Below are 27579 nucleotides of genomic sequence, written 5' to 3'. Positions count from 1 at the left end.
ACTGAACTCTAACTGGCAGTCAACGTGCCACATAAGCCCAAATGATTTTGTCTGTTTCTGATTTAGACACCAAACTCCTTGGGGGAGAATCCATGCCTTTTCGCTTTTGAATACTGCCAAGCATACTGTCATCACTCCATAAATAACAGTAGTAGCCAGCAAAGGGCCTGACCTTAGGTATCGGCAGGGAGGTTCACAGATGGACACAGACTAGAGACCTCAGTCCCACCTTCTAATGACATCTGTAACATCTTGTCTCTCTTGTTCAGTTGACATTTCAATTATTCAGCAACAGAAATTAAATGAAAGGAGCAGATGTCTGGGTCTAATCCCAGACTTCCCCAGACATGCTACTGAGAATAACAGTGGAGGTGACCACATCAATAAGAGCTGAAAAATAATGGAGTGAAGGATTTAGTCTCTTCCACATCATAGAAAAAACCTGCATCCATGCAGAATTAGAAACTTCAAGAACAGAATAGGATTCTCTTCCTCACCTCTTAGCCAGTGCTGCATGGTATTATCAAATGCCACCTGCCTACTCTACTTCTAAGGCCCTTATTACCACCTTGTGACTAGACATCCCAATGGGCACATATACACATTCATTAATGCGCTGTAATTATGGTGCATTAAGTTTAGTACCTGTTATTACAAGATCCGTAAATGGTGCTGCTGCGCATTAACATTGGTGCATGCTTTTTGCAATGCTAATGCAGAGTGGATTAATTCTACTGTGCATTAGTACAGCTTTTGCCCGCCCTGCTAATGTGCAGTAGAATAAGTCTACTACGCTCAAAGTGTGTTGTGTAGATGCACCCATTTAGTTCTAATATTTCAAGTTATGAACTTCTACTCTTTTTCCTGAAAGGCTTATCTTGAGCCTGAGTTCTCCACAGTGGGACTTCCCAATATGTGCCCTACATTTTATTTGCTCCAGTTCAATTCATTTGATGCACCAGCTTGAGCAGAAGATGCACACTCTGTGCCTTGCTATTAGAGTGATTATTATTACTGATACAACATCATCAATATGTATGGCATATGTTCCAGGCTTCAGCAGATGGTAAGCAGCACTTTGAATTTACAATGCTGGGTTTTTATTAAAGTGGTTTCAACATGCCTGGTTTAGATTTTCATCTGACCTCTTCACCCTGGCCCGCTTTTCTCCATGCAAAATAGCAGCAAAGTGGCAAAAGAAATTTGGATGCTAGATGGCATGAGAATGACTTCTCTTGGGGGGTCCTTCATGGCTTGCTTCCAGTGACAAATCCCAACCAAATTCATGCTACATTAAAGACTTCTTCACTAGCAAGCAACATAACAGTTGCAGGTTGGGCCACAACAAGAGAGATCTTGCTCTGAATGGTAAGCGTTAGGAAGACTGGTGATAGCAGACAAGTGGACTTGACTTGGCTGTTGTCATTATTGCACTCCAATATATTTCCACCTCTATATCTTAGTAAATGGAAGATGTTTTGATGAAAACCCAACTTCTACCCATAAATGTATTTAATGCTGGTAGGTGTGGCCCAAATCCCAGTTAATAGACCTATCCAGTATAGAATCATGGTGTTACAGCAAAGCAGGGCTGGAAGGGACCTTGAGAGGTCATCTAGTCCAACCCCCTGCCAGAGGCAGGATCATCCCTATGCAAAACATCTCACACAAATCCATTGTCTAACCTATTAGCAAAACTACATGGCCAGCCCTGATACAATCAAAAGACAGACCACCCGAACCTGCCACAGGTAAATCAGATGGACCGTCCTGATGTTGCAAATGCTATTAAAATATGCTCAAGAGAACCGAAGAAGATGGCTATAACTCTTTCCTAGTGGAAGGCAACCTCACCACAGCCCATACCAATCTGACCATGGGGTAAAATTCCTTCCTGACCCTAAATATGACAATCAGTCTGATCCACGTGGAGGGGCAGTAGTAGGTTTCCAAATCTTGTCAAAGGAATATGACCCTCGTGGATGGAGATACAAACAGGAGGCAACGTGACTTGCTTAAAGTCAAAGAGCACACCAGTGCAGAACCAACTATCTCCAGTGGTCTCCCAAGTTTCCTGATTTCAAATCCAGTGCCCAGGGTGTTTTCTAGGACACCGCTATATGGCAGTCAAAGGTGTGACAGCGACTTGCCCGGCCATTTCTCAGCTAGCTATGCACTGAGAAGAGTGCGGTGGGATGGAGATCAGTGCAAATGGCAAAACCTGCCTGGGAACCTGGCTGAATATAGGCCTGAGCTCCATGTTGCCACAGCTACCTTGCTGGTGGTACCCAAGAGCAGCTGGTTCAGGGCAGTCACACTTCAGACTGCAGGGTCAGCCTCTGGGCTTGGACGCACCCAACCTGACATCTTGGGAAGTCTGGAGCTGGGACTTTAGCTCAGCCAAGGCATACACTCAATAGGAGGGCAAAGAAAAGCTTCAGGGACGTTCTCACGGCCAACTTAAAAAAATGCAACATCCATGTCAACTCACGGGACACTATCGCCCAGGACTGCCCCAAATGGAGGACGAGTCTGCTGCAGGGATCTCAGTACTTTGAAACCTCGCACCAGCAACAGGAGATGGAAAGTGGGAGCAGCAGAAACAAGTGTTGTGGACCAAATCAAGACTCCACCGCCGCCCACCCCACATGGAAACACATGTCTGAGCGGCAGCAGAGTCTGTTGACCTTGGATAGGCTTCACTAGCCATCTTTGGACACAAAGATAAGACAGTCATGCAAGACGATCATCCTTGACTGTGAAGGATTGCCAAAGAAAAGCTTTCTCCTTCTCCCTGCTGTTTTATACTGTGCTTTGTGGTGCCTGCTGAGAGCAGAGGCACCAAAATACCATGAGAAAGCCTGTTCTCCCCCCAAATCCCTACCCACCCCTGCAGCTTGGATAAATTTGTAAACATATAAAGGCTGCCTAACTAACCTGAGTTCGCTGCATGGTTACACAACGCCTTGCCACCACTTTATAGGCCAAATTCTGTACATGTAGCGCTTTAAGTCTTTCTCCGCAGCAAGGCAGAAATGGGCCCGGGGAAGGAACATGAGTCCGAGGACTGGACGGGACCTCTAGGGTCATCGAATCCAGGCCACAGCTTTTGTAGGCAACAATACAACAGACTGCTGTCCGCAGGAGCGTCCTTTCCATCTCCCACCCACCTACCAGCGCGGATAACAGAACGGGAAAAAACAAACCGAGCGCCACCGCCACCCGCCACAATATACTACAGGAAGAAATGGGAGGTATAAAGGAAGCACCCATGCCTTGGAGAAGGAAAGAAAACAGTCGCTTGCAGTTTGAGGTTTCATTCGTCCTTGTGATCAAGCTTCTTGTTCAGTGTCAGCAGAAAGGGGCTGTGTCTGTCCCGCGAGGCTGGCTGCTTCCACAAGGGTTTGTGCCAGCCAGGAAACAGCTGGGCACTGCGCTGGGCTGAGCCCTCAGCTATCTCCCTCCAGGTGCCTTGAAGGCATTAGCTTGTTTCTCGAAGGTAGCTCGGCTCCGAGCCTGCCAGCTGCTCCCAGCAGGGCAGGGCTGGGCATCCTGTTTTCATTCCCTGGATTTTTTGTTCTGCCTCATCAGTGAAAACCAACTTCAGCCTCTGCAAATCAATGGAAAGCTTCTCGCTGACTTAGCTGGCGTCCTAGGGTATGAGGCACTTCGGGTCTTGGGATGCAGAAGGCAAGTTAAGGTGGGAGTTTAACAGAGTTGTGTCCTAGTTGTGCCTACATCGTCAAAGCGGTGGTTATCAGCGTAGACAGCAAGGATCTTTGCAAGGGGACACAGAGAGAAAGAGAGAGAGAGATCAACAGAGCGGCGGCACGTGTGACAGCCAAGCCTGGAAAGAGCATTAGCAGGCAAGCCAGGGTGTAAGTCAAACAAAGAGCTGAAGCTGAAGCTTTGCATTTCCCCCCATGTCACAACCCTGAATCCGAACATCTGGGCAGAGTCTTTCATCGTTCCCGCTCCCGCCCGCTCCTGCTTCCTAGCCTTACCCTGCCGCTGCCTGGGAACCGCTTCACAGCCTGTTTAGTTCTGCAGCCTCCCCGTGTTTAATTTTCCTTTCGTGATTTATCATCGTATTTATAAACGAAGGGTTAAACTCACTCTCTTTCAGTTTAAATTGTGTGATTCGCATCCTGACAAGTTCCTGCTCAAGTCTGGCTCAAAGTGGCCAAATATGGTATTTTTTTCTGTAGAAAGCACAGAGGATGGCTTTGCCCTCTCCGTGGTAGCGTGAGTGCTGCACGGATCCCGCTCAGTGTGGAGAGGATGGGTTTGCTGCGCCGGGTGAGATGTTACCAAAAAAGCATATAAGTCAAAGCAGTCAAGCGGAGAAGCTGGGGCTAATCTCACCCCGGGCTGCATGAAATGTGCTGGTCTTCTCGTGTCTATGGGGCAAAGCAGCCCCCCCCACTAATAGTATCATGGCTAATGGCACCTCTGTAGTATGCTCGGCAGAGGCTCCTGTCCTGTGTGCCCCCGATGGACAGGGGAGCAGATTTCCAATGGCATCTCACCCCTTTCGAGGGATGAAAGTGGTCAGTCACGGTCAGGCTTTTGAAAGGAGGTTATGCACCTGAAAACTTAATAATATCTTGCAGAGAAAACCCTGCCTTACAGGGGTCAAAGGTGGGAGAGTGAATCACCGACAGGTTGGGGCACCGGGGTTAGCCGTAACGCTGGTCGGGAGTGCTCCTTCACGACACCTACTCAGAGGGTGATTTTCAGACCATCACACACTCGGTCGCATTTAATCCAGTGTTTTACAAAACAGCGTTTCTTCTCATTTGGGGTCCTTTCCCTGCCAAGTTCAACTTTCTCCCAGGTGCTGACCTTCCTCACTCCTTTTGCCCTATTGCTGTTGAAACAAGAGTGGCTCAGATTTTCCTTTTAAATAGGGGAAGCGTTCTCCTCCCTCAGATCTCTTCATCTGAAGCCAGCTGATACAATTTTGCTCAGGTCCAGTCACCCAGAAGGCACAAACTAGGTGAGGGGAAAGGAATGAAATGGAAGGGCCTATCCCCCTTGAGAGAGTATATCTCCGTAGTGCCCCCCAGTGTGTTAGATGCTGTCTGTGCACACAAGCTGACACAGCTCCTATCACTTGGAGCAGCGGCGGGTGCCACTTTTGCCACCAAGGGTTGGAGCTTGCAACCCAGGCACCCTGACCGAGCTCAAGCCACCTGTACTTACCTTTGCTGTAGATACCCAGGCCCTCTGTAGAGAGGGTAAGAGCGGGCACAAGCAGGGAGAGTTGTGCAGAGGGATGCTGCAGAGGGGACAGGCAGCCCGATCCTTCATGCAACCGTGGGCTGGGGCAGACCTTCCCAGGCTGGATCAGCCAGCAGGCCATAGGTTGCCGACCGCTGACGAAGGACCTTGGACTCTGCAGCCAAGATCCTGCCCTATGATCTATCCTGCATCTATGTGACCGCAGGGTATTCATTCACTTTGGAGGAATATAGCCATGTTCTCGCGGTTTTATATTCTAACCTATTATCGTTACGCTTAAGACCTTGAAGGACTCGTGTTGATGCAAAGAAGGTGACTGCAAATTCTCTTTCCAAATGACACCTTGTAAAGAATAAAAAAGACCTGAGTGTGTAGTCAGGAATATCCATTCTTCCCAATTACAGGCCACAACCCAGTGCTCTGGGCTAAGCAGGATGATCTATCACCAATGCGAGACACTCTGGAGACTGTCTATTTGAAACCTGGGGAGAGCTATATGGCCTCCTCTGGCTCTGTGAGAGATCAAGCATGGAAAAGATGGAAAGAAGCTCACAAAATTACAAATTCACATGTCAGGAAATATTCACCGGTCTGTATATAGTCCGTGTCTGTTTTGTGGTGATGTATCTCCAGGGACTTCAGTAGACTTAATCCTGATTTCCAGCTGCATTATTGAGATCAGAAGTGCGGCAGATATAATTTGTGTGTCTTGGGATGATAGGTAAGGGAGACACGCTACATCTCGCATATTTAGATGGGTGAAGCATGCTGTCTGCATTGTCACATATATCTGAACAGAAACAGACACAAAAGGGTTGGCCGGGGTTAACAACGTTTTTTTAGTGCGACTCTGACATGGCCACATAATATATAGGTCACCTCCTATAAAGTACCAGCAAAGACCTTATTCCCTTCTCCACTTGGTTTATGCTGCATTTTAGATAAAATGCCCTCTCAAAATGTTTAGGCTTTTAAACCACCTGGTTGCATTTTTCCTAGCCCTCCCCCTGTAAAGCCTTAGGGAGCAGGTTCTGGCCTGGGAACGAGAGGAAGATGAAGTGACACGGGTTGGTATCTTTACCAATGAGCTAGTGAGCTAGCCGATAAATCATGGCACTCTGATTTAAGGGCCCAATAGCTAACCAACTGCCAGGGTTAGAAGCAAATGTCATGTATGACTGAGAAGCAGGGAATGACATCTCTCTGGTGGACACAGCATCCACCTCCAGCCCCGATGAGGCGACGGAAAATAATACCATAAAAGCCTCATTGACCAGGGCCTGAGATCTTCCTGTTGTGCTCTGGGGAGAAGTGTCATTTTGAGGGGAAACCCAAACTTTCAGAGGAAGGCACACATTTTGGCAATGTTTGAAGAAAGGGGGCAGCTGCCGGAAGGCCCCTCAGAGATCTGGATTCGGCTGCAGGCGAGATGGTCGAGCATACCAGAGGGACCCAGACTGTCACCATGGTCCGTCTAGCTCAACTGTTTCCAAGTCACCCATTGCAGCAGGAACCACACACCGTAACAACAAAAGACAGGCTGGTGTGGCCAACATGCATGCTAGAAATGCAGTAAACCCCGCATTCAATTCATTCCTTCAAGAGGAAGAAATACTGGTGAATTGTCTAGTAGTGATCAATTATTGGGCATTGCTAACTACGGGTCGGGCCCTGACAGAGAATTGGGAAAATGTCGAGATAAGTCTTAGGGCTAACTTATCCTATAGATAAATGCACTAGAGTTTACTGAAGAGCCTTTTAGTGGGGATTATTATAAAGCTGGATCAATGATATCCATAGCGTTGCCTAGATAAGGGGGGAAAGAAATGACAAGAAGATGTAACTGTTTGGTGTGCTTTTGAACACTTCCCAAAGGCCCTTTTTAAGACCTTCGAGCCATGAACCCTTTGTCTACTTAACTCTTAACTTCGAGCCATGAACCCTTTGTCTATTTAGCTGAAACTCTGCTCTTTGCTTTTCCTGCAACAGAATGACTGCATTTACACATGACAAGAGGCCTGGGGAGATGGATAACAGAGACTATAACTTTCTTACCTATGGTCATGAGACCTACCTGTCATACCCCAATGTGATTTCTCAATATATGCTCAGTATAGTTTAGTGACACTTGTATAGGATGGTTTGGATTCTGCCTTGGGCAGGGAGTTGGGCTAGGTGACCTCTCAAGGTCATTTCCAGACCCACTTCTCTATGACTGTATGGGTCCTGCCACACGTTGAAATGAAAGCTGGATAGAAACCAGCTCTAGAGTTGTTACACATTTTCAAGCACTAGCTTTGTAGCTGGTTGGCTCTTTTTATGGCTGGATAGATATTTCTAGGGTGTGATCATTATTTTGCTCGTGTGGCCGGTCTAGATTTATTGTGCGATTAACCAGTTACTTGTGTCATAATTACTTTTCCTATGTGGCCAGTCTAAATTTATTGTGCGATGATTAACCAGTGAATTGCATTATATATGTAATGTGTGGCAGGGGCCTATGGCATGATGATCTATGCTGTTCGCTCCAGAGATTGATTAGAAACGCCGGGTGAAAATGCAGCGAGCAGAAAGTCAACTGTAGACAGGTATAAAAGAGTCCCCTGTATCTCTTAATAATCCAACAGCAGTTTATAACCCTCAGTCACTACGTGTCAGGCCTGTTGCACTCTTCCCGCATGCGGGGAAACTTGCAGAGACACGCGGTGACTTGTCGAGATCACAGTTCAAGTCAATGGCACCGCTGGGAACAGAGCGTACTTCTGATGACTTCCAGAGAAACGTCTTGGCTAGGGAGCTACCCTGCCTTCCTCTCTCCCCATCTATAGAGAGGCTGGAAAAAGTTTCCTGGGACATCAGTAATTATGGTTTGAATTCCCAAATGTCATAATGTTAGACCATTAAGTAATCTCAGGATTTCATGACCAGACACACACCACACTGTGTCCTCTGATGGACTCAAGGACTTTTCAAGATTAATCATATCTAGCTAAAAAAAATGCTCGAAATGAGGCATCAGTATATATCCATCTGGAAATTTTCCACCAGTCATAGGCAAATAAAAAGGACATATCATACCACACCAGGACCACAGAGGGAATGTTTCCAACAAAACACTGATCTGGGAAATTCACTATTTAAATTTAGCAGCATCCCTAAAGCTTTGCTGAAATGCCTGCAGCAAAGTGGCATTTGAGCCGGCAGCCTTCCCTAGTGCCCAGCTGGGGATCCTGCTTCAGGCTTTGGGAAACAAGATGCACGGTACCACTGCCTCTCCCCTCTTCTCCGCATCAACTAGCCGTACGGAGAAGCTCAAGCACGTCACACAACGCCGTGAGGTCATGTCTTTCAGCTGAGGCACACACCGCGCTTTGCAAACACCAGGTCCCTTTCACTGCATCCCGGTGAAGCAGGGCAATGTCTTTATGCTCCTTCCTAAACTGAGCTGCAGGGAAGTTTTTTGTTCAACTCTTCTTGAAATCAGAGCACAGCTACAAGTGAGCTGCAGGCTTGTATAGCCCGCTGTGCTGCGCACAACCCATACCACCCTCTTTCCTTGAACCTGCACCTGCGATTTCTCACTACCAAGGGACTTTCACCTCTGGATGCTTGAGCTGCATCTCTAGGAACGTCTCATCCCAAACCCTTGCTCTTACTACTTAGATCGCTGTCCCTCCACCCTCCCAGACTAAAAACTGAAAATAGCTCAGCATAACAACAATTATTACGTGCTGTCTTAGGCAGTGAGAGCCGACTTACCTCTGACCTGATTTCCTCTTCTACCTCGGAGGAGCTGAGGTTAGGAAAATCCCTCCGTGGAACTGAGCACTGTCCCAAAAGGAGACATCTGTTACCAGGAGCAAGAATACACTGGAGTGTCTACGGTCTATGAAGAAAAGCTTGATCTTTCTTGCTCTCTTCTAAATATAGCATTGGAACCAAGAGGGGAAAAAAAAACACTAAAAAAAAAAAAAATTTCCACTTGTCTTCAGTGTTCAGATTTTCTGCAAGAGTATCTGGCTCTCTGCCTTCAGCCTGCTTGCAATTTATGAAGTGTTAGAGATGCCGAGAAAGACTTCAGCTTTCCGTACGGTACTAGTTCTTCACCGCTGCCCCCATATACATCGCTGCATCCATCTCTCTGGGTCAGCTTTCCTACCTCTTTGGGGAGATGAGCTCTGCCGGCATGGCGAATTAATTGGCTCAAGATGCAGGAAGCCAGCAAGCAACCGCTGCACCATACAGGCAACGAATAACTCGCTCCTCACCTCCCCAGAACAAACCAGGATTTTGCAGTGCATCTCTCTGCCTTTCCCATCAAGCTTTCCAATGACTTCCCTCCTCCGCCAAGGAATGCAGCAGTATCATGCCCGGAAGACCTCTTCCATTCCTATTGACATCTGACCTTCTGCTTTGTTTCTCCCAAGCTACATCTCTCCCATAAACTGGGCATAGGAGGAGGAAGCTTAATGGAGAAGCAATAACAGAGCAAATTGATACAGCATCTAACATATTTTGGGTGATCCAGCAACGGAAACAATAAAGAAATGCTGATCCAAGTCATCTAATCTGGTGCAGCGTGATGTGTCCAGCGCTGCCACCAGCTCGCCCACATCGCTCGCGTGCTATGGCTGGCAAAGAAATCCTGCATGTTTCAAAATCCGGCTCGTGAAATGAGGAGTCTGAGGGAAGGGTAGACAGCTCTCCGCTTAACGGCAGGTGTCTGAGAGAGGCAGGGCTCCCGGTTTACCCTTGACGTATATGACCGAGATAAGCTACTTCACATTTTTGTGCTGTAATCTACCCCTCTGCTCAGTGAGTTTGCTATGCACCAGAGAGGTACACACGTGCATCTATATGGGATGCTCCAAAGCCCCCCAGCCTTGTCTGGAGTGAACGGCACGCCGCTGGCATGCCTTCACGGTGCCAGGCAAAGTGCTGATCTCCCGGTTTCAGAGAGGGGGAACTGAGGCACAGAGCATTTGGGTGATCTGCTCCAGGATCCATGGAGGAGACGGGAATCATAGCGAGGCTAGAGCCCTAACCACTGGCCCACCCTTCTCCTCCTCCTGTTTGAAGGGAGCCGTGATGATCGAGGGCGAGACGCTCCACGAAATACTCCGCTTGTTGTTACAAGCTTTTATCTATCCCCTCTGTGAATGTTCCTGGCCCTGAAAGGCAAGAGCACACGGGGACCAGCGGAGGACTGGCTGTAAAGCGGTTTGCTACAGAATTAGCCCCAGTAGCAAGGATGTGATGGATGGGTTGTTATCGCTTCTGAAGTATTGGTCTGAGCCGGCTAAACAAACAGCTCCGGCTCTTAATAAACGGGGGCATGTGACAGCGTCCTCTTTGACACCGAATGAAGCCAACGAGAGCATGTGGTTTCCATGGGGAGCTCACCAAAACAAACCCTTCTCAGAGATGTTTTATTGCACTTAATAACACTGAAGCAAGGCCAAAGCAAGAGGAGCCTTCCTAGAAAACAGCGGCGGGAATGGCTAAGTCGCTGCAGGGCCACTCCATCCCACCTCCCGTAGGCCGGCAGGAGGAGCCCTGCGGGGCTGCTAAGGATCCGTGCCGGTGGATGAGCCCCCGTCTCAAATCCTACCCATGAAGAACTTCACCCGCTCTCTGGAGACGTTGACGGTCACCAACGAGGACGGACCCCTTTTGTGAACGTTACTGATGTAAAACGACGCGTTATGAAGCCACTTCCCATTTGGAGCAACCGCTGCTAAATTTGAATGCAAAGATCTCAGTGCCGTATTTTAACACCGCAGGGATCAAGTGCTGACCTAACTATTTAGCCCACGAGAACAGGCGGGGGAAAGACAGGATATAACCAATCAAGACATCACAGGCTCATCCAAGGGTGACTGACTTCTAGGTCAAGAGGCCAGGCCCATAAATAGATGGAAGGTAAACTCAGGGCCGGCATTTTTTAATAGAGCAGAAATAGTAGCTGGGGATATTGGAGACAGATGACCCCATTTTCTGGAATTGTTTTCTGCCTTGGATCTTTCCCAGGGAGCCTGAGGCTGAACTAGTTGTGGGGAATTTTTTGTTGTTGTTTAATTTCCCGATTTAGCGTGTCCACCTATTCCGGGAACATCCTCATCCTGACTCCATGTGTCTCAGCCTTTCGCTCCTCGCCTCTAGCCCTTTCTGGAGGCCCACCTCACTTGCACTCAGTGATATCCCTGTGACTTGGAGACCCAAAGTGCTCCAGGCTTCATCACTTCCTCAATAACCAAACGTCCCCCATTGTGGTCCCCTTGTCCTCTTCCTTGTCAGCTTTTCTCTTCCACATAGGTGCAGAGTGGAATGGAGAACGGGGTAGAGAGAAGGGCTGAACCTATGGACAAAGCAAACACTGCCATGTCCTCCAGCCAGGCATTAAGGAAGACATACAACTAAGACCGTCCAGAAGACACGTTCTTCTTTGGAAGCTTCCTCAGCTGCACCAGAGTCTCAGTTAGGAGCAAGGAAGGGCTCTTCCCCCAACATGTTTTGTCTGGGTTATGGGTATGGTGCTCACCTATCCACGGGCTGGCTAGCACCCAGCTCTGCTGCTCTGTTCCCAGGTGATCGGTGACTTCTCCTCTGCAGGCCACAAAGAAACCATGTGCCGATCCCTAACGCTTGGAACGGAAAGTACGCTGTGTTCCCTGCTCTGTCCCCGACTCTCTCCCTTTGCTGAATTTAGAGATCTAGTCAAAGAGACAACAGCTGCAATGCCTCAGAGTCATGCATGCGATTGTGCAGAGCGTGACATCTTGTGAGGCAGGTTTCCCATGGGTCCTGGTAGGCTCAGACGTGGGCTGGGGTTACAGTGGTGGCACATCCTGTCTCTAAGTGAAGTGGTGCCCTGGCCGCACTTCCCATTGACGTATAATGAGTCAGGACCAGAAGCAGAAAGGTATCAAGATTGCAGGCTGAACAGCAAGAGACATCACGTGTTGCACAGCGGGTCCTGAAGAGGTAGGCAGAGAGAGGGAGTCAATGCTGGGATGCAGCATGCTTCTCGGTGGCATAGATGTCAGGACAAGATTCTAGCTTCACTTAGTTTTGAGCCTCAGTTTCCCCTCTCTGTAAAGTAGGGATAAGGCCGATTATCCTTGTATTGTAAAGTACAATGAAGTCTTTGGATGAAACTGCGAAATATCTCATTCCAAAGTCTCTCCAGAGAACAAAACAGCACACATTGTAAAACTTTCCCATTGTAGTCTATGACAAATGTGCCATTGCCCATCGCTAAATGACGAAAGATTCTTTGCCCCTAAGAACTGAATGTTTTTAATGACAGATGGACCCAAATCTAAGCCCTAGATCAAGGCACCAAGGAGCCTTGCAGGGGCCTGGATTTATAACTCCATGGCCCACCTCTATAATGACCCAAAACCAAAACCCTGGATCCCAGCAGTCCTGGACTTTGGGGAAAGTCAGCTCTGGCCTCCAAGAGGCTGGTAGGATCCTAAGAAGTTAAACCTCTTGCTCTGGAAGGCGTGGAGAGAACATACATCAAGGTGTTGTTGCTCCAGTACAGGGCTCCCAGGGAGTGATAGGACCGTGATGTTTTCTAATTTGAAACGGCCCGTCAAACGTTCTCTGAAGTAATAAATAGTGGAAACCAAGCAGTGGGGACCAGGGTCTGGGTAGCAGCCTCTCTATTAATGATGAACAACCTGTTCAGGAGAAGTGTACCCAGCTGCCATATGCTCATTTTAGTGTCAGTCCAAATCTTCCCTGCAACTTCTCTATCATGTTTTTTGCATGCCAGACTTTCTTCCAGTCAGATCAGGTTCACCTGCCACTTGCAATGTATAGTAGACATTGCTGTAGATGGTCCTATGCAGGGAATGGATGATGACTGTATACCCAAGGATCTGCTGGATGGGAAATTCATTATGGGAAGAAGACGAGTGTTCTTGTCTCCACTTTGAAGATGTTTGCAAGAGAGCAATGAAGCCAATAAACACGGAGCCAAATGACTAGGAGAAGATTTCTGTGGATCAAAGCAGTTGGAAACAGTCTACAAAGTGGGGAAGGCAGGCTTTTGAGGAAAGAAGAGGCCAACATGCAGAGGAAGAACCCCGCACCACATTCAGCACTGTTTGACACTAACTTCACATGCAGTCAGTGCCAATGGGACCGTCATCCAAGAATTGGACTCCACAGCCACGCTTGTAGATATTCAATGATGCCTCATTCACTGCAAATCTATTGTTTTGTGAGACGAACAGATGCCTATAACAGACCTATGTTCCAGGAAAGGGACATGCCAAATGGAAAAGGATTTGTGTCATGGCACACGCAGGGGAAAGAAGGACCCTGACTCACCAAGGAGAGCTCAGGAGCAGCAGATTTCCAGCAGAAGTTCACAGACCTCTAAGGCCCCAGTGAGCACATGGATATGGGGCTGAATGGCCACCAATATTTAATAGATCTCTAGTTATCAATCCCTATAAGTGAGGTCCTTCATTTTCCTGGGCAACCCGACAGTTCAAGCGATAGGACTGAAAAACTGGAAAACCACATTAATTGTTGATGAAGTGAGCTTGGGCTCACAAAAGCTTATGCTATATCTCTCTGATTCAGTTAGTCTCCAAGGTGAAATCTACCCAGCCTTCTGCCTTAATTTTCTGCCATCCCCAATATGCGTAACTGCTGACCATCACTGTATTGCTCCATCCATACACCCCCAATCTCCATCCACAACATGGAGCTCAACAGTTCTTACCTTCTGCTGCAAAATGCTTTGATATCTTCAGGTGAAAAATGTGTCTGGGCTATGGGTATTATGCTCACCTGTCCATGGGCTGGGTAGCACAAAAAATATATATATTTTGTTCAATTTTTTAATGAATGGGGGGGTTGGGGCGGTAAAAAACCAGAGTAATGCATTCCATTGCCTACAACTTGTGAGAACTTCCTTCCTTGAGAAACATGGAGGAGTAACCTGCCGTGAGAGTGGAAATGTTTTGTCAAGTGTTTTGGTCCCATCATGTTTATACCATCTTTAAGGAGAGAAATGTATTTTTATTTCCCTGAACTGCAGCAGCAGCAGCAGAGACAAACTATGACTGGCGAAAGAGCATTGGATAGGAGTGTGGGAACATTTTCAAAAGGGCACAGAACAAAACTTTGGCTCCACTTCTAATCCTAGTGACTGAGTGTGAGTGGGCAGAAAACAGAGCTTACCAGGTGGCAGGCTCCTTTCCTATAGAAGAGACCATATGATCCCAATACACCTGGCCTCACAGGTCCACCTCCAGCACAGAGCGGGGGAGATGAGTGTCAGGATGCTCATGCAGAACCCGCCGTTGATCTGAAGGACCTTGTTTGCGGTTATTGCGATCAAACGAGTATTGGCTGCACCTAGCAGGCAGCAATCCTGACTCTTAGTCCTAATCATGCGGCCTCATTCATATTCTTCAGGTTGTTGAACTCACCGCTTGTGTTGAGACTCCGGATCACCAGGGATCTGGGTTTTTGCTTTCCGATGGAAAAACGAAGTAAACCACGGCTGTTACTTTTTACTGGAGGCAAACACAATTTCTCATTTTACCAGAGAAACCCATAGATTTTGCAGTTTTGCGATGAGGTCTCTGCAGGCTGGCAGAGCTCCAGCCTGCCAGGGGCTGGGAGGGAGCGGGAGGAGGGCGGTCAGGCAGGGGGTGCCATGTGCGTGTACATGCACATGTTTGCCAGGCAGCAGCTCCCGCAGATAAGCTGTGCAGGGGATTGAGACCCCCATAGGGCGGGAGCTGAGCAGGGCTGGGGCTGGGGATGGTGCCCAGACGGGCAGTGCCTGGGGCTTGCGACCCGGCACTGTAATGCGCAGCCACAGGGCCTTGGGGGGGGGAGCGGGATGGGTCTGCGGGTGGCTCCCCTGGGGGATAGTGGGCAGGGGGCAGCTCCCCGCCACTGCATGCACTCCCAGGAGACAGGGGGGATCCATGCCCCCCCAGATCTGTGTGTGGGGCGGCGGCTGCCCATCAGGCTCCCGCCCTGCTGCCCATCCCTGGGGCCTTCACAACCTGGCATGTGCAACCCAGTGAACAGCAGAGCCATGCAGGAAGCTGCCTGCTGCGAGCTCTGCACTGCCCACATCTCCCATGTGCAACCCTGCGTTGTTGCCCCTGCTGCAGCCGTGCAGGCAGGGGTGCCTCGCCAGGGCAGCGCAGAGCTCGCAGGGGCAGGCAGCTTCCTGCATGGCTTCGCTGTTTTTTGTGGCGTGGGTTGCACCCGCTGGGCTGGGGAAAACCAGGATCCCTGCTGATCACTGGTAACTGGGCTCACGGCACAAGAGGGACAAAGGGCAGATTCATCCCTGGTAGCCCTTCTTGATGCCAAGGGGGTAATGGCGGGGATTAGATTAGCCCAAACAATGAAGACTATGCCCAAATCACCAGGTAATTCTTGTGGGTTGCAACTGGCACATCAAAGTGTGTGGCTGGGAAAAGGCAGGGGGTTGATATTTTGGGTCCCCGCACAGTATCGTTGAATTATACCAATTTACAGTAGTGTCACTCTCCTGTTGCTACTGCAGGAGATGAAATCAGACTCAGCTTCCAAACTCCCATCTAGTCATAGAAAAATAGGGCTGAAAAGGACCTCAGGGCCACATCCAGGTGAGCGTGGATGTTTGGTTCCCTGGGGACAAGTAGCAGCAGGATGCCTCGTGCCTTTGCTAGTTGTCCCTGGGGAATGGCCATGCTGTGGGCTCTCTGGTGCATGGCAGGTTACTTCTCCTGGGGTAGGAGAGGCCAGGCCTGCAACTGTACTGGCCCCAGCAGCCTTACCTGGGCTCCTGGGGGCTGGGAAAGCTGCAGCCACATTGCTCCTACAGCTGGGAGCGTGGCCGGCAGCTGAAGCATGGCTCCAGCCAGCCAGGCTCGTGTGCGCCACCCTGCTTTTTTTTCTCTGCAGGTTTTTTTGACCCCTGGATCTCCAGGGGTCAAATCCCCAACCATGCTGCAAGGTAGCAGCACAGGAAATGCCTGCAAGTGCAGTGCATGGTGCCACAGACAGGTCTGTGGCACCACATACCGCATGGCCGTGCTCCTCTGGATGCAGCCAAGGAGGTCACATCGAGTCCAGCCCCTGCTCAAGGCAGGTTCAGCTCTGTCTCAAACATCCCAGACAAGTTTTTTTTCTAACCTGCTCTTGAGAACTCTTGGTTTTGAACCTAAAACCAGGAACCAGCCCCAATGAACCTCTGTGTGGGGGGAGTTCCAGACTCTGAAACCAAATCCAAACTTGACTTTTGACTCTGACCTCTCTAGTAGGTAGCATCCAAATCCCAAACCTAAACACCCTCAAAGTTGGGACATTCAAATCCAGATCCAGATCTCACACATTTGCTTTGGGCTGCTCATCACATAGGGCTTTGTCTGTTCAGATTGGCCATACTGCATCAGACCAGTGCTGCATTTTGCTTTGGATACATCCCCGTTACCTTATCGACTAGATTAGAGAAAGGGAACAAACAACCCATTCCTTCTCCCGTATGATCACCACTGGCCAGTTGTGTCATGTTAGGTAGTATGTTGAGGAACTATTTCTTCCTGACCCCTTCTCATGTTCGCCCTGAAGCACTGGGATTGATCATTGTGTTATGTACTGCAGCAGTAGTCCAAGGGTCCGAGCCAGAGGTTTAGAGGATGGAGCCACAAGTCAGAGGTTCAGTTCATAAAGTCAGGTTAAGGAGTCTGAAGCAGGTCAGAGGCATCGCAAGGCAGCCCATTGCCCAAACAGCTCTCCGTTGCCTGGTCTGAGCTCATGTAACCAGTGTAGCCAAGGCCTCTTCCTGAAGGATGACTCCATCTGATTGCCCAATTTCCCCCATCCATGCATTGCTTTTCCTCCCAAGACAACCATCTTCTGACCGCCTTTCTCTCTGAGGAGTCACAGAGCCTGAAGATGGAGGACATCTACAAATCTTGTAGTCTCAATCTGAGACCATCTCCCCACACAATATGGGCTTTCTAGTCCAGCTTTAAATGCTCCAGAAAATCAGATTTCCATTCTCTGCGGGATTCCTTCTTAGTCTTAGATCGGGGGCAGGCAATTATTTTGGGAGGAGGGCTGCTTACTGAGTTTTGGCAAGTCATTGAGGGCCGCATGACAGGCAGTCAGGGGCAGATACATATTAATTTTCTAAATTTTTAGGGGCCCTACGGGCCAGATAGAATGGCCTGGCGGGCTGTATCCGGCCCCTGGGCTGCATTTTGCCCACCCCTGCCTTAGATACTTTCACCAAGATGAATTGGAAATAGCACTTCCTAGAGCTCACCAAGACTTCAGCTGGAGCACCAGAAGGCTATATATCACACTGAACACGTCGGCCTTGTGCCACCCCTGACGGTTCAGGTCCAGCCTCATGTCACCCTGCTCCCTTTTATGCCTCTACAGCACTGCTCTGCCTAGGAGGATTTTTTTCCCTAAGTTTCAGATGCCAAGAACGCTGCATTCAAGTGCAACAGAATCACTTGGAGCTTTCTTGAATTCCCAGCAAGGCATTTCCTGCCGGGCTGTGTTTGTCCCTGGTACACGGCAAGACATTTGCATTTTGAGATGGGGAATGTGTGGGAAGTGATTACTCTTGCTTTGTTTGAGTTACACATGCCATCGGGAGTTCAAATGGCTGTGCCCCTTACAAGCTGCTACTGCCCAGCTCCCGGTGACTTGGCAGCGCTGCTCTGCTTGAGTCAGTGTGAAGTCTCAGCGGCCGAGGCTGTCCATACGGAGGGATGGCTGGGAAAGCGGAGAACAGCTTCCTGGTGAGAATGGGTCTGGCTGGTTCACTGGACACCGCTAGGAGAAACCAGCAGGAAAACACAGCTGCATTTGGCCAGGCCTGCCCCTTGAGATCCCTTGGCTGAGTTCATGCCACCAGGAAACATGTCCAAGATTCGGCACAGATCGGTGACCTGGGACGTGAAGCTATTTGGTTCCTGCACCTCCAACCCACTGCACTTGCAGCACTGTACCCACATGCCAGGGTGCCGAGCTGCAATGACCTCCTTGGCTCAGATGAGGGTCAGGATTTGGGAGTCAGATTCAAAGAAGAGATTAGGGCTGCTTGGGTTTCATGTGGAGCTGCCAGGCTGGAAATATGTCTTCTGCAAGGGTTGCAACCATTACTCCTGGGGCGCTTTGGTGAATCAGTGTTCGCTTAACCCCTGATGCTCTTCCCTGATATATTTGTAAGCTGCCACCAAATTGCCCCTGGAGTCTTTTCTTTTCAAGGCTGAACTGGATGCAGCCCAGTCAGGTGGGGGGGGGGGGGGAAAGGGGGGATGACGACTGCCCCCTCCAGGCAAACCTCAGTTGGATCTGGGGCCAGGAAGGAGGGTTAAACACCCCTTCCCCTGCTCAAACTTACTGCTGGCTGCGAGTGCAGACTACAAATCCCAGAGGCACCTGGAAGCAGGAAAAGGAAGTGCTGAGCAACCCTGCAGAGTCCTGCTGCTGTAAGTCTGGACTGCAAATCCTAGAGACCTCGGGGGCAGCAGGAAGAGGAAGTGAACACACAGCCAGAGAGCTGTGCTCTAGCACCCCCGGGCATCTGGCCTGAGTCACTGGAGGCATGTGGCTGCATTTCCTGAATCAAAGGTAAATGTCTGTTGACTTCTGTTTCAGTTTAGTCTTTGCAGTTTAAACTAACCTGCAAAGACTGAATTGATTCAGCCTCGGGCTTTTTGACTGTCTGTACTTAGCCATAGTGTTCAAGGCTCCAGTTTGGGACTCAGAAAAGCTGGCTTCTGACCCAGGTTCCTTAAGAGGCTTGGAGCAGGCCATCTAACATTTTGGTGCCTCATTTCCTCATCAGTAAGACGGGGGTGGTAATACTTCTCTTTGCCTTGTCTGTTTACTCGATAATATGTCTGAGGTAAGGGCTGGCTGACTCTTCTTCTATGCGTGTATAAGAGCAAGAAGCCCTGAGCGCAGTTGGGAGATTAGGTGCTATTGGAACAGATAATAATAAGTATCATGTTGAAGAGTCCTAAATATCATGGTGACGGAAATCCTGCCGTTAATTAGATAAGAGTGAGAACTGTGGCCAGCTTGTAAAAATCTAGCTTCTCTTTGAAAATGTTGATGTGACAGTAGAGGCGAGGCATTCATAGGATTGCTACAACTGAAAAAAGCTGATATAATAAATTTTCCTACTCTTATTATTGTGTTGGCTTGTTTCCTTTGACCTGTCCATTCTCCCGAGGAGCTGGGGTCCCTGGGAACAGTCTGTTCCCTCCATCCGTCCATAATCGTAGGTTGTGATCCTGCAGGACAGCTCTGGGGGAGAGGAGCTCTGTGTCCTACACAGAAGTTCTAGCAGGGGTTGGTGCCTTGATTTTTCTCCCATGCTGCAAAGACTTTTATAACTATGGACAGAGAGACAGAAACACTTCCTTCTCAAAAGGATTTTCCAGCGGGAACGGGAATCAAAAGAAGCGATCTAAATGGGGCTCTGGCAGAAATTGGAATGAAAAATCAGCTTAAAGGGATCCAAAGGAGAAAAGTTATCTTCAAATAAACAAATGAGCAGCAGTATTCTGCAGGCCTGGTTTATAAGGTGTTTTTGTTTCTAATGCGGCAGTACCTTTTATCTCAGAAACACATGTACTATGCAGTTTCTCAGACATTAAGTCATCAGAAAGGTTTCCCTTTAGGACATCGATGACAACAACCTATTCCAGCTTTGCCTTTCCCATTCCTCAGGGCTTGGCGGCTGGAGTGATCTTACTGCGCAGTGCTATCTCAGGCGTACTTGTGGTTAACCAAAAGGCCCAGGGAGCACTTTCTCTCCTGCTGGACATGGGAGTAGAGAGTAATTCCTTCTGGCTGCGTTTACAAAGAAGCCTTGTGCTCACTTCAAAGGAGGCTGCAGAAGATGAGGGGGAGCACAAAACTATAAGGTCACGTATAATTCATATTCAGAGGCCCCTCACCAACCCTCGTGGACCCAAGGCAAGTTCCTTGGCTGGATCTAAAGCACAAGCTGCCAGAGCTATAAACTTGCAATTCTCCCCTCTAGTTTTATTTCATCGTGTCACTTTGCTTCATTGCACTTTGTTACACGAGGCTTTGCTGTTGCATCGCCTTAGGTTGCTGGAGGTGTTGGCACAATACAGCCACATACCTTGTGTCAATCTAAATTAGATCTTGGTCCTTGTTCCTTTAGTCTTGGATGCTATTCTATGTTGGAAATCCCTGCTGGAAACTCAACTCCTCTTCAGTCAAATCCTCGGTTAACCTCAGCTGGATTCTTTTCACCTGAAGGATGGATGGCCTAAGGACCCACGGATCTATCGCCACCTCCCAAAACCTAGTCGGCCACAGGGAAGTAATAGGGATCGGTTTACAAATGCCACTAAGATTGACCGGGAAGACGTTTTAGTGCATGTACTCTCTTCTCGCATGTTGATAGCTACTCCTGTACACACTTATACACACATGTGCTAGAGATGCCCAGATGATAAATCTGAACCAGGAATTGGGTTTTCATTTCCGTCTGTAGTTGAAAGAAAGTTACTCGTCGGGTCCCTTGCCATGACTTTGTGTTTTGGCCTGCTTTACAAAAGTTTGAGATACTATCAGCCCAAAAGGGAGGTCTTTCAAACATATCAGATTGAGTCTGGTGTGGGGGATGACTACTTGGTGCCTACTTTCATCTGTAATATAGAGTTACTACCACGGGAGCCTCCGGCCCTCTGGACCCACACAGCTTTGGAGCTGCTCTCTAATCCGTTTTCTGCAACAGGCAATGCTTCAAAGCAACTTGCTAATGTGCACCAATTTCATTTGGCCCTTCTAAAAAAGAAATGACAGAGGAGCCAAGATTGCTAAACTGGACTGTGCTTCCTCCTCTGTCAGTTCATTTTCCAAGACAAATAAATTGCAGGCCACATATTTTAAAATATTCCATCTGATCATAGCCAGTTATGCATCGGGTCCAATATTGTAAATCAGGATCCTCCGTTAAGCTTTCCTGGGTACGACCCAGTGACTTAAGCTATCTTAAGTGCATTTCATAAATCAATGAGTTAAGACTCTACGCGAGAATTGTACATTAAGCTGCCCACGTGTAATCATACCAAAGAGGTTTGTCACTGCTGGTGCAGAAATAGGTGTTGTCTTCCTGAGTTAATGCAATGCTCAACAGTGTGAGGAACTGGTAGGAGAAAGGCATCATACGCAGGGCCGAGGCAGGAGTCTGCCGTGCCCCAAACTCGTGGTGTGCAGCGGCCCCCCACCGTGTCAGCCTGGAGTCTGTCCTCAGCAAAGGCTGTTGCTGAGTTGAAATGAATGGGGATTAACGGTGATGAGGATGTGCTTTGTGTTTCTTCCCTGAGTCAATGTATGAGCTCAGGCCTTCAGAAATAAACAGCCGGTGTCCTCTCTCACTGCAACTCTTAAACCCTCTTCCGCTGAAGCTAGCTATATGTAACATCATACATAGGCAGGGCTGGCAAGGCCCTCAGGAGGTCATCTAGTCCAGCGGTGGCCAGAAGCCTCTGTAGGTGGCACATGCATGGCGGATCAGGGAGAGAGCAGGCAGCAGAGCAGCAAACAGAGCAGGGAGCAGAAAGCAGAGCAGCAGATAACTCGATTTCAACCTGTTCAAGTTGTATGAACGAGCGTCTCATACAACTACCACCAGGCACACCCAGAACGCCCTAACTCGCCGCAGGTAAAGCGGGTGGGTGCAGGCACTGCCAGTGTCCTGCTGCGGCAAGGCCAGGAATACACTAGAGAGGTCTTAATCCGGTACGAAATGAGAGATGAGAGGGACACGTGCTTTCTCGCGTCTGGCATGCAGCAGCTGGAGTCATTTGGACTGGGCTTTAACCCTAGATTTGGCCGTGGACTTGGTGTAGGCGAACAGGCAAGTCACTTCACGGTGCTGTGCCTTGATTTCCCCCTCTGTAGAGCACCCGCCCATGCACGAAAGATGCTGAGCAGACACCGAGCGGTGTTGTATTTTAAGCCCAGGAGGCCGATGGCAGGAGTCTGGAAGCTGGGAAAGAGGGTGTTACGCTCCCGTGGGTTTACTTGTAAAGCTGTTTCACAGCTCTCCCAGATTTACGAGACTGCAACCCAACTTGGACAGATCTTGGATGCTCGTTTGGGAGTAGATCTGTGTGGCATGAATAAATCTGGACTGACAGCACTGGAGACTGGTGCTCTCGGTGTATCAGTCAGTCCAACAGGTAATGCTGGGGCAGGGGTGGCACCAGCTCCCTGACGCCCTCCTGAACTGTGCAGCATGCTTGTGGGCACCTCTGGAGAGCCCAGTTGATAGGTACTTAGGGATTTTTCTAATCAACGGGTGGCATCCGCACGCCCCATTGATAATCCCCCCTGTATTACATCAGCACCCGCTGTGCCCCCTGGCGTTCTCTGCTTCTCACCTGTGCCATATTGTTTTTGGCTGTGTTTCCCTAGGTGCTTTGTGCAAGTGATGGGTGTATGCAGGCTGGAGCGGACAATTTTTAGGACTCTCTGAACAAAAGCTGCAAATAAAGGGGACTGGACTGGTGGCTTGAGAGGTGGTCCTATGCTTGCAAGCAGTGACTGTCAACCTGGGGGTTGTGAGATCCTTTTACGGGTGCTGTGTAATTTTAGCACAGTCAGGTGTGCGGGAAAACTCAGAGACTCACAAACCCAGAGATTTCAAGTAGGAATCCACAGAGTCAACGCTATCCTGACCTGCTCTGGGCTTCCTGAGCTCTGTACAGTAGAAAAATTGTTCCGTAATGTTTCTGTAATAATTAAAAAAAAAAGCGTGGAAGCAAAGACGGCATGTTTTGCCGGGGGCCTTGACTCTGATGAGAGGGAATTTGAGTCTAACAAGACTGAGAACCACTGTCTTAAGCTGTCCCTTCAAAGGATGCCTGATCTCGGGGAGTGAATCCTGTGCTGAGCTCTGCAGGCCCCGAGATGCATTGGCTTGGTGTTCGTTAGACTACTACCCTAACCACATAACGAGGACACAGGAGAAATAGTCATATGCTAGAAGCCAGTGATGTTAAAGCACAGTTGGTACCCTGGCCACTTGCTTTTGGAGAAAACACTGAGATTTTTGTTAGACATCCTTGCTGCCTACTAATATAACCCGGCAGATCAGAGCTTCGGGCTAGCTGCGATAACAGGAAGCCATTTACTAAGCAAAGGCATTTGTTGTTCAAAGTTCACGTCTCTGTCTTTCTCTGCATATGAATTAAAAAACTGCCTCGATGCTCAGGTAGATGGGGAGCTGCCCAACGGGGCAACATCACCTCATGGCTTCCTTTGGGCTGCCAGAACCCAAATTTGTTAAGCTGCAGGGCGTGGTGCAAAGCCCTGTTTTTCTGCCAGTCTCCTGGGGAAAAGATGGGCTGAGGTTTGGAAGGGCTTGGCGTTCTTTATAAGCCCCTTTACATCTGCCAGCAAATGTGCATCTGTCAGCGTGGAAGGAACAGCCTTGGACTTTGTCTTGTCATTTGTCTGCCGCATTTCTAACAGACTCACTGGGCACCGATAGGTACAATCATACAGCCATAGAGAGGTGGAGTTGGAAGGGCCCTCCAGAGGTCATCTAGTCCAACCCCTGGCCTGAGGAAGGGTCATCCCTATCAAACCATCCCATATAACCATAATTTAAACTCTACGTAAGACTGCTGTCAACCTGACACAACGTTGACCTAACACCATAACAGGTACGGCAGGAGCCACGGCAGCCAACGTCCTGCTTCTATGAAACGTTGTCCATATACATTCAAGAGATCCTGGGTAGAGGGCCATGCCCCCTGCTCCAGGGAAAGGCAGCCCCCACCGCCCCAGTCTGTACCCATCTGACCATGGGGTAAAATTCCTTCCTGACCCCAAACACGGCGATCGGTCTGACCCGGAGCGGAGGGGCAAGACCCTTGAGCCAGCAACCTCTGGCTTTGCTCCCAGCAGGAGCATTGACATACCCCACTTGAAGTCCCCAGCTTTGGCTTTAGCCAACACCCAATGCCTGTGGGAAGGCTTAAAAACACCCTGGGACACATAGCAGAAAAAGGACGGAGGGGGTGTGTAGATGATAAAGAATTAGACTTGGTGGCATTTATGTGCTAATGGTTTATGGACCATGCTGGACCTCACCTGGGGACTGATGCAGAAGTAAGAAGCTGAACACCAGATGCCACGTAGGACACTGATGACACCACTGATGTCACTGTCCATCTAAGCCTTGTTCCTCTGACAACAACCCTGTTTCTGGCTAGTCCCTTGGTCTCTCCACTTTCATTTCTTTTTTTCACCCCTAAGTTTGATCCAAACTCTTCCACTTCTGGATTTTGTCATGCCCTTTCTACCTTCTGCCTCTGTTCTCCATCGCCAAGTGAATCCCTGTTTCACCAACAAGAAAAGCCAATGGGACAAGCTGTATGTCCAGAAATGCCCAAGCCACTGTCTGCTTTGGAGTGGGATTAAAAGAAGGAAAACTAAAGGATGAAAAATAGGAAGAAGGAAAGAGAAAGAGAGAGAGAGTTCTTGAAAATGCTTGCAAAAGGGCCTGTCAAGGAGCAATGTGTGTTTGGCAGGAAGATCTGCAGGATCCTGATTTACCCTAAAATGTCACAGGATGGACACTAAGATGGATAATTAGAGAGTAAAATGCTTATAAAATGGGCATTTGTAAGCACCCCTCACATTGGATGCCGTGTATAGGCTGGGTGTAAAGTTGGTTAGGGCTAGATTTTACCTGTCCCCAGACTCCTGTGACCAGGCCTTTGTCTGGGAGGGCAGGTTTTGGAAATAGCAGGTTTTTCACCAACCACTTCCAGACAGAGGGGTGTATGGTCCTTTTTAAGTCTTTTGCAGCTACACATTTCTAATAGAAATGAACATAAGATACAACGTTTTGATTGGAGTTTAAGGACAAAAGGTGCTGGCACCTGGGATTTTCAGTGGAGACTCTCTGGGATGAAATTAGAGGTAAAATGGCCATATTGCTCTCCTCTTTTGGTTTTTTAAGGCAATCTGCTTTTTCCCTTTCAAAAGGAACTATTTTGTCAGGAAAATGCCACGTTTTAGCCAAGAAAAGAAGTTGGCATCCGCCTTTATGAAATGTTTAAGGAAAAGATGCCTTGCATGACCACAGGATGTGTGAAAAGAAGAAAAAGACGAGGCCCTTTTCAGCAACACACGTTCACTTGCTAACTGCACTTTATGTAAACCGTGTACAAATAGTGCTATCAAATTGCCATGTCGCACAAGTTACTCATTAGCCTCTTAGGCCACTGACTCCATCTCACAACAACACCGGTATCATTGCGTGCAGCTGATTTCCTTGTGTTTTGACAAATCCTCAGTTTAAATGTCTCGAATGACGGAGCATCCACACCATTTCCCCAGGGAGAGTTTTTTTCCTTTCCGAGTTGGTTTCTCCATTAGGAAATTACTTGTGATAAATTTCAGCCTTGCTTTTCCTTTCCTTGATTTCTCTCCTTTGCTCCTAGCTTTGCATTACTATATCTGTTGGGGATGGAGGATACCGGTGGATATACCCACAGCCTCAGGTATCCTCCATCACCAACAGATCGATCGATCTATCGATCTATCTATCGATCTATCTGTCCATCTCCCTTTTCTAATGATTTCTTTATCTATCCTGGTACACACCTTCTATCTATCTATCTATCTATCTATCTATCTATCTATCTATCTATCTATCTATCTATCTATCTATCTATCTATCTATCTATCTATCTATCTATCTATCGTTAATTATACTGGAAGGGCAGATACAATATATATCAATTTCTATCAGATTAAATTTTATCCACTCTGTTCAGGTATGAATAGATGTACTTGTGTGTATTTGTGTGCACACGCGCGCGCGTGCGCACACACAGATAGATCAGATAGCTATGGAAAATATACTTCTGCAAGTCGATTTCTATAACCAAATCAGATCTGTCATAATTAACCAATTAAACATAACAGAAAACACTATTTGTCCCTAGCTAAACTGGAGGATAACCTCTTTCTGATTTTGCTCTCAGATTAAACTCCAGCATCGCCCTGCTATCTAGACAGCAATCATTACACGAAGCATTCATGGTCAACGCACCACTCCTGAAGTTTCCTTGCTTCTACGATATGGTTAACAACCCCATTTAGAAAGCCCCCGACTTTATTGATAACAGTGTTTAAGGGAGTTAAATGCCCTTCAAAGTGTGTCTCAGCGATTGGAATAACCTGCACTTAACCTGCTTCAGTTCAGAGTTGCTGCTGATCAAGCTCCCTGAGGATGCATCAGCTGCTACAGTCTGCCTAGCCGGCGCGGTGCGGGGGAGCGCGCAGTACTTACCCAGCCTGAATGAGAGAGTTCAGCTGCAGAGCTTGAAGCCTGAATCGAGTGACAGTGCAGTTACTCCCCAGCGCTCAGCCCTTCAGGGTAATACAGGAACCAGACCTCTTTGGTTTACTTTTACATTGACGTCAGCGCCTTTTCTAGCATCCACGGCTCAGTTTGGTTAAAGGCTGCCTTGGGGTGGACAGGCAAGAAGAAAGAGGAATAAATAGAGTAGCTTCATAGCTCTTCCAGTGACGGGGCAGATAGTTGTGGGATGTTGCAAGGGCCAGCATGGTATGAAAGTGTGTGTATGCTGAGCACAGATGCACGCTCCATAGGCAGTGTTGCACACATGCATTTGAAGCCTGATTTTGTTCTCGCACTAGCTCACCCCAGTGTTACTGCATTGGCTTCAGAGGTGTCGCTCTGTGGGTGAATGGAGCTTGAATCCCCGTGTTTGTACGTCTTGGGCAGCTGTTTGTGTCTGAGAGCAAAATGAGAAAGGGGTTATTCCCCAGGGCCACGTGGGTAGAAAGCAGTGCCATTTGGATGGCTTAGTCCTCTGCTTTGCACAGGTATACACGATAATGCTAAGTCCTGTGTGTGTGTACAGTATGGCATGGGTATGTATGGACCAAGATTTTTAAATATTGATTTCTTGCATTTTGGCTCCTAAGCCCTGATTTTCAAGTGCGCTTGGCTCTCGGCAGCTCTTCATGAAATGGATGGAAACAGCAATCGCTCGCTGCCTGTACACTATTCGAGTTTGTATCCCAGGATTTCTTTGCAATGTAGTGTGTACATCTACGGCATGTGTAGATTATTACACAACATGGCAGTATACACTGTATGTCTGTAGGAAGCACTGTGGATTCAATGTGGGGTGGATTTTGAGACTGTTAGGCAGATGTTGGAGGCAGTGTAAGCATTTGATATCATGATAAAAGCAGGGTGAGTTATTCAGAGTGGGTCCATTATTCAGGGAACATAGTACTTTT

General features: G+C 48.4%; 1 protein-coding gene across 2 annotated transcripts in view; it reads right to left on the bottom strand.

The window, feature by feature from the left end:
- GPR20 (G protein-coupled receptor 20) overlaps positions 1-26665 on the bottom strand; it is a 40675-nt gene extending 14010 nt beyond the window's left edge. The window contains exon 1 of one of the 2 annotated variants that reach the window (XM_019481808.2): positions 26597-26665. The gene's annotated coding sequence lies outside the window, so the exon portion shown is untranslated. Of the gene's footprint in view, positions 1-9003; positions 9562-26596 lie in introns of those variants that run through there. The other variant, XM_019481807.2, reaches the window with a different exon arrangement.
- Positions 26666-27579: the final 914 nt, after the last annotated feature.

This window comes from Alligator mississippiensis, chromosome 3, assembly GCF_030867095.1.
Source record: "Alligator mississippiensis isolate rAllMis1 chromosome 3, rAllMis1, whole genome shotgun sequence".
Lineage (NCBI taxonomy): Eukaryota > Metazoa > Chordata > Crocodylia > Alligatoridae > Alligator > Alligator mississippiensis.
Note: the sequence above shows the minus strand (reverse complement) of the source record. Positions and strands in the feature narration are given on the sequence as shown.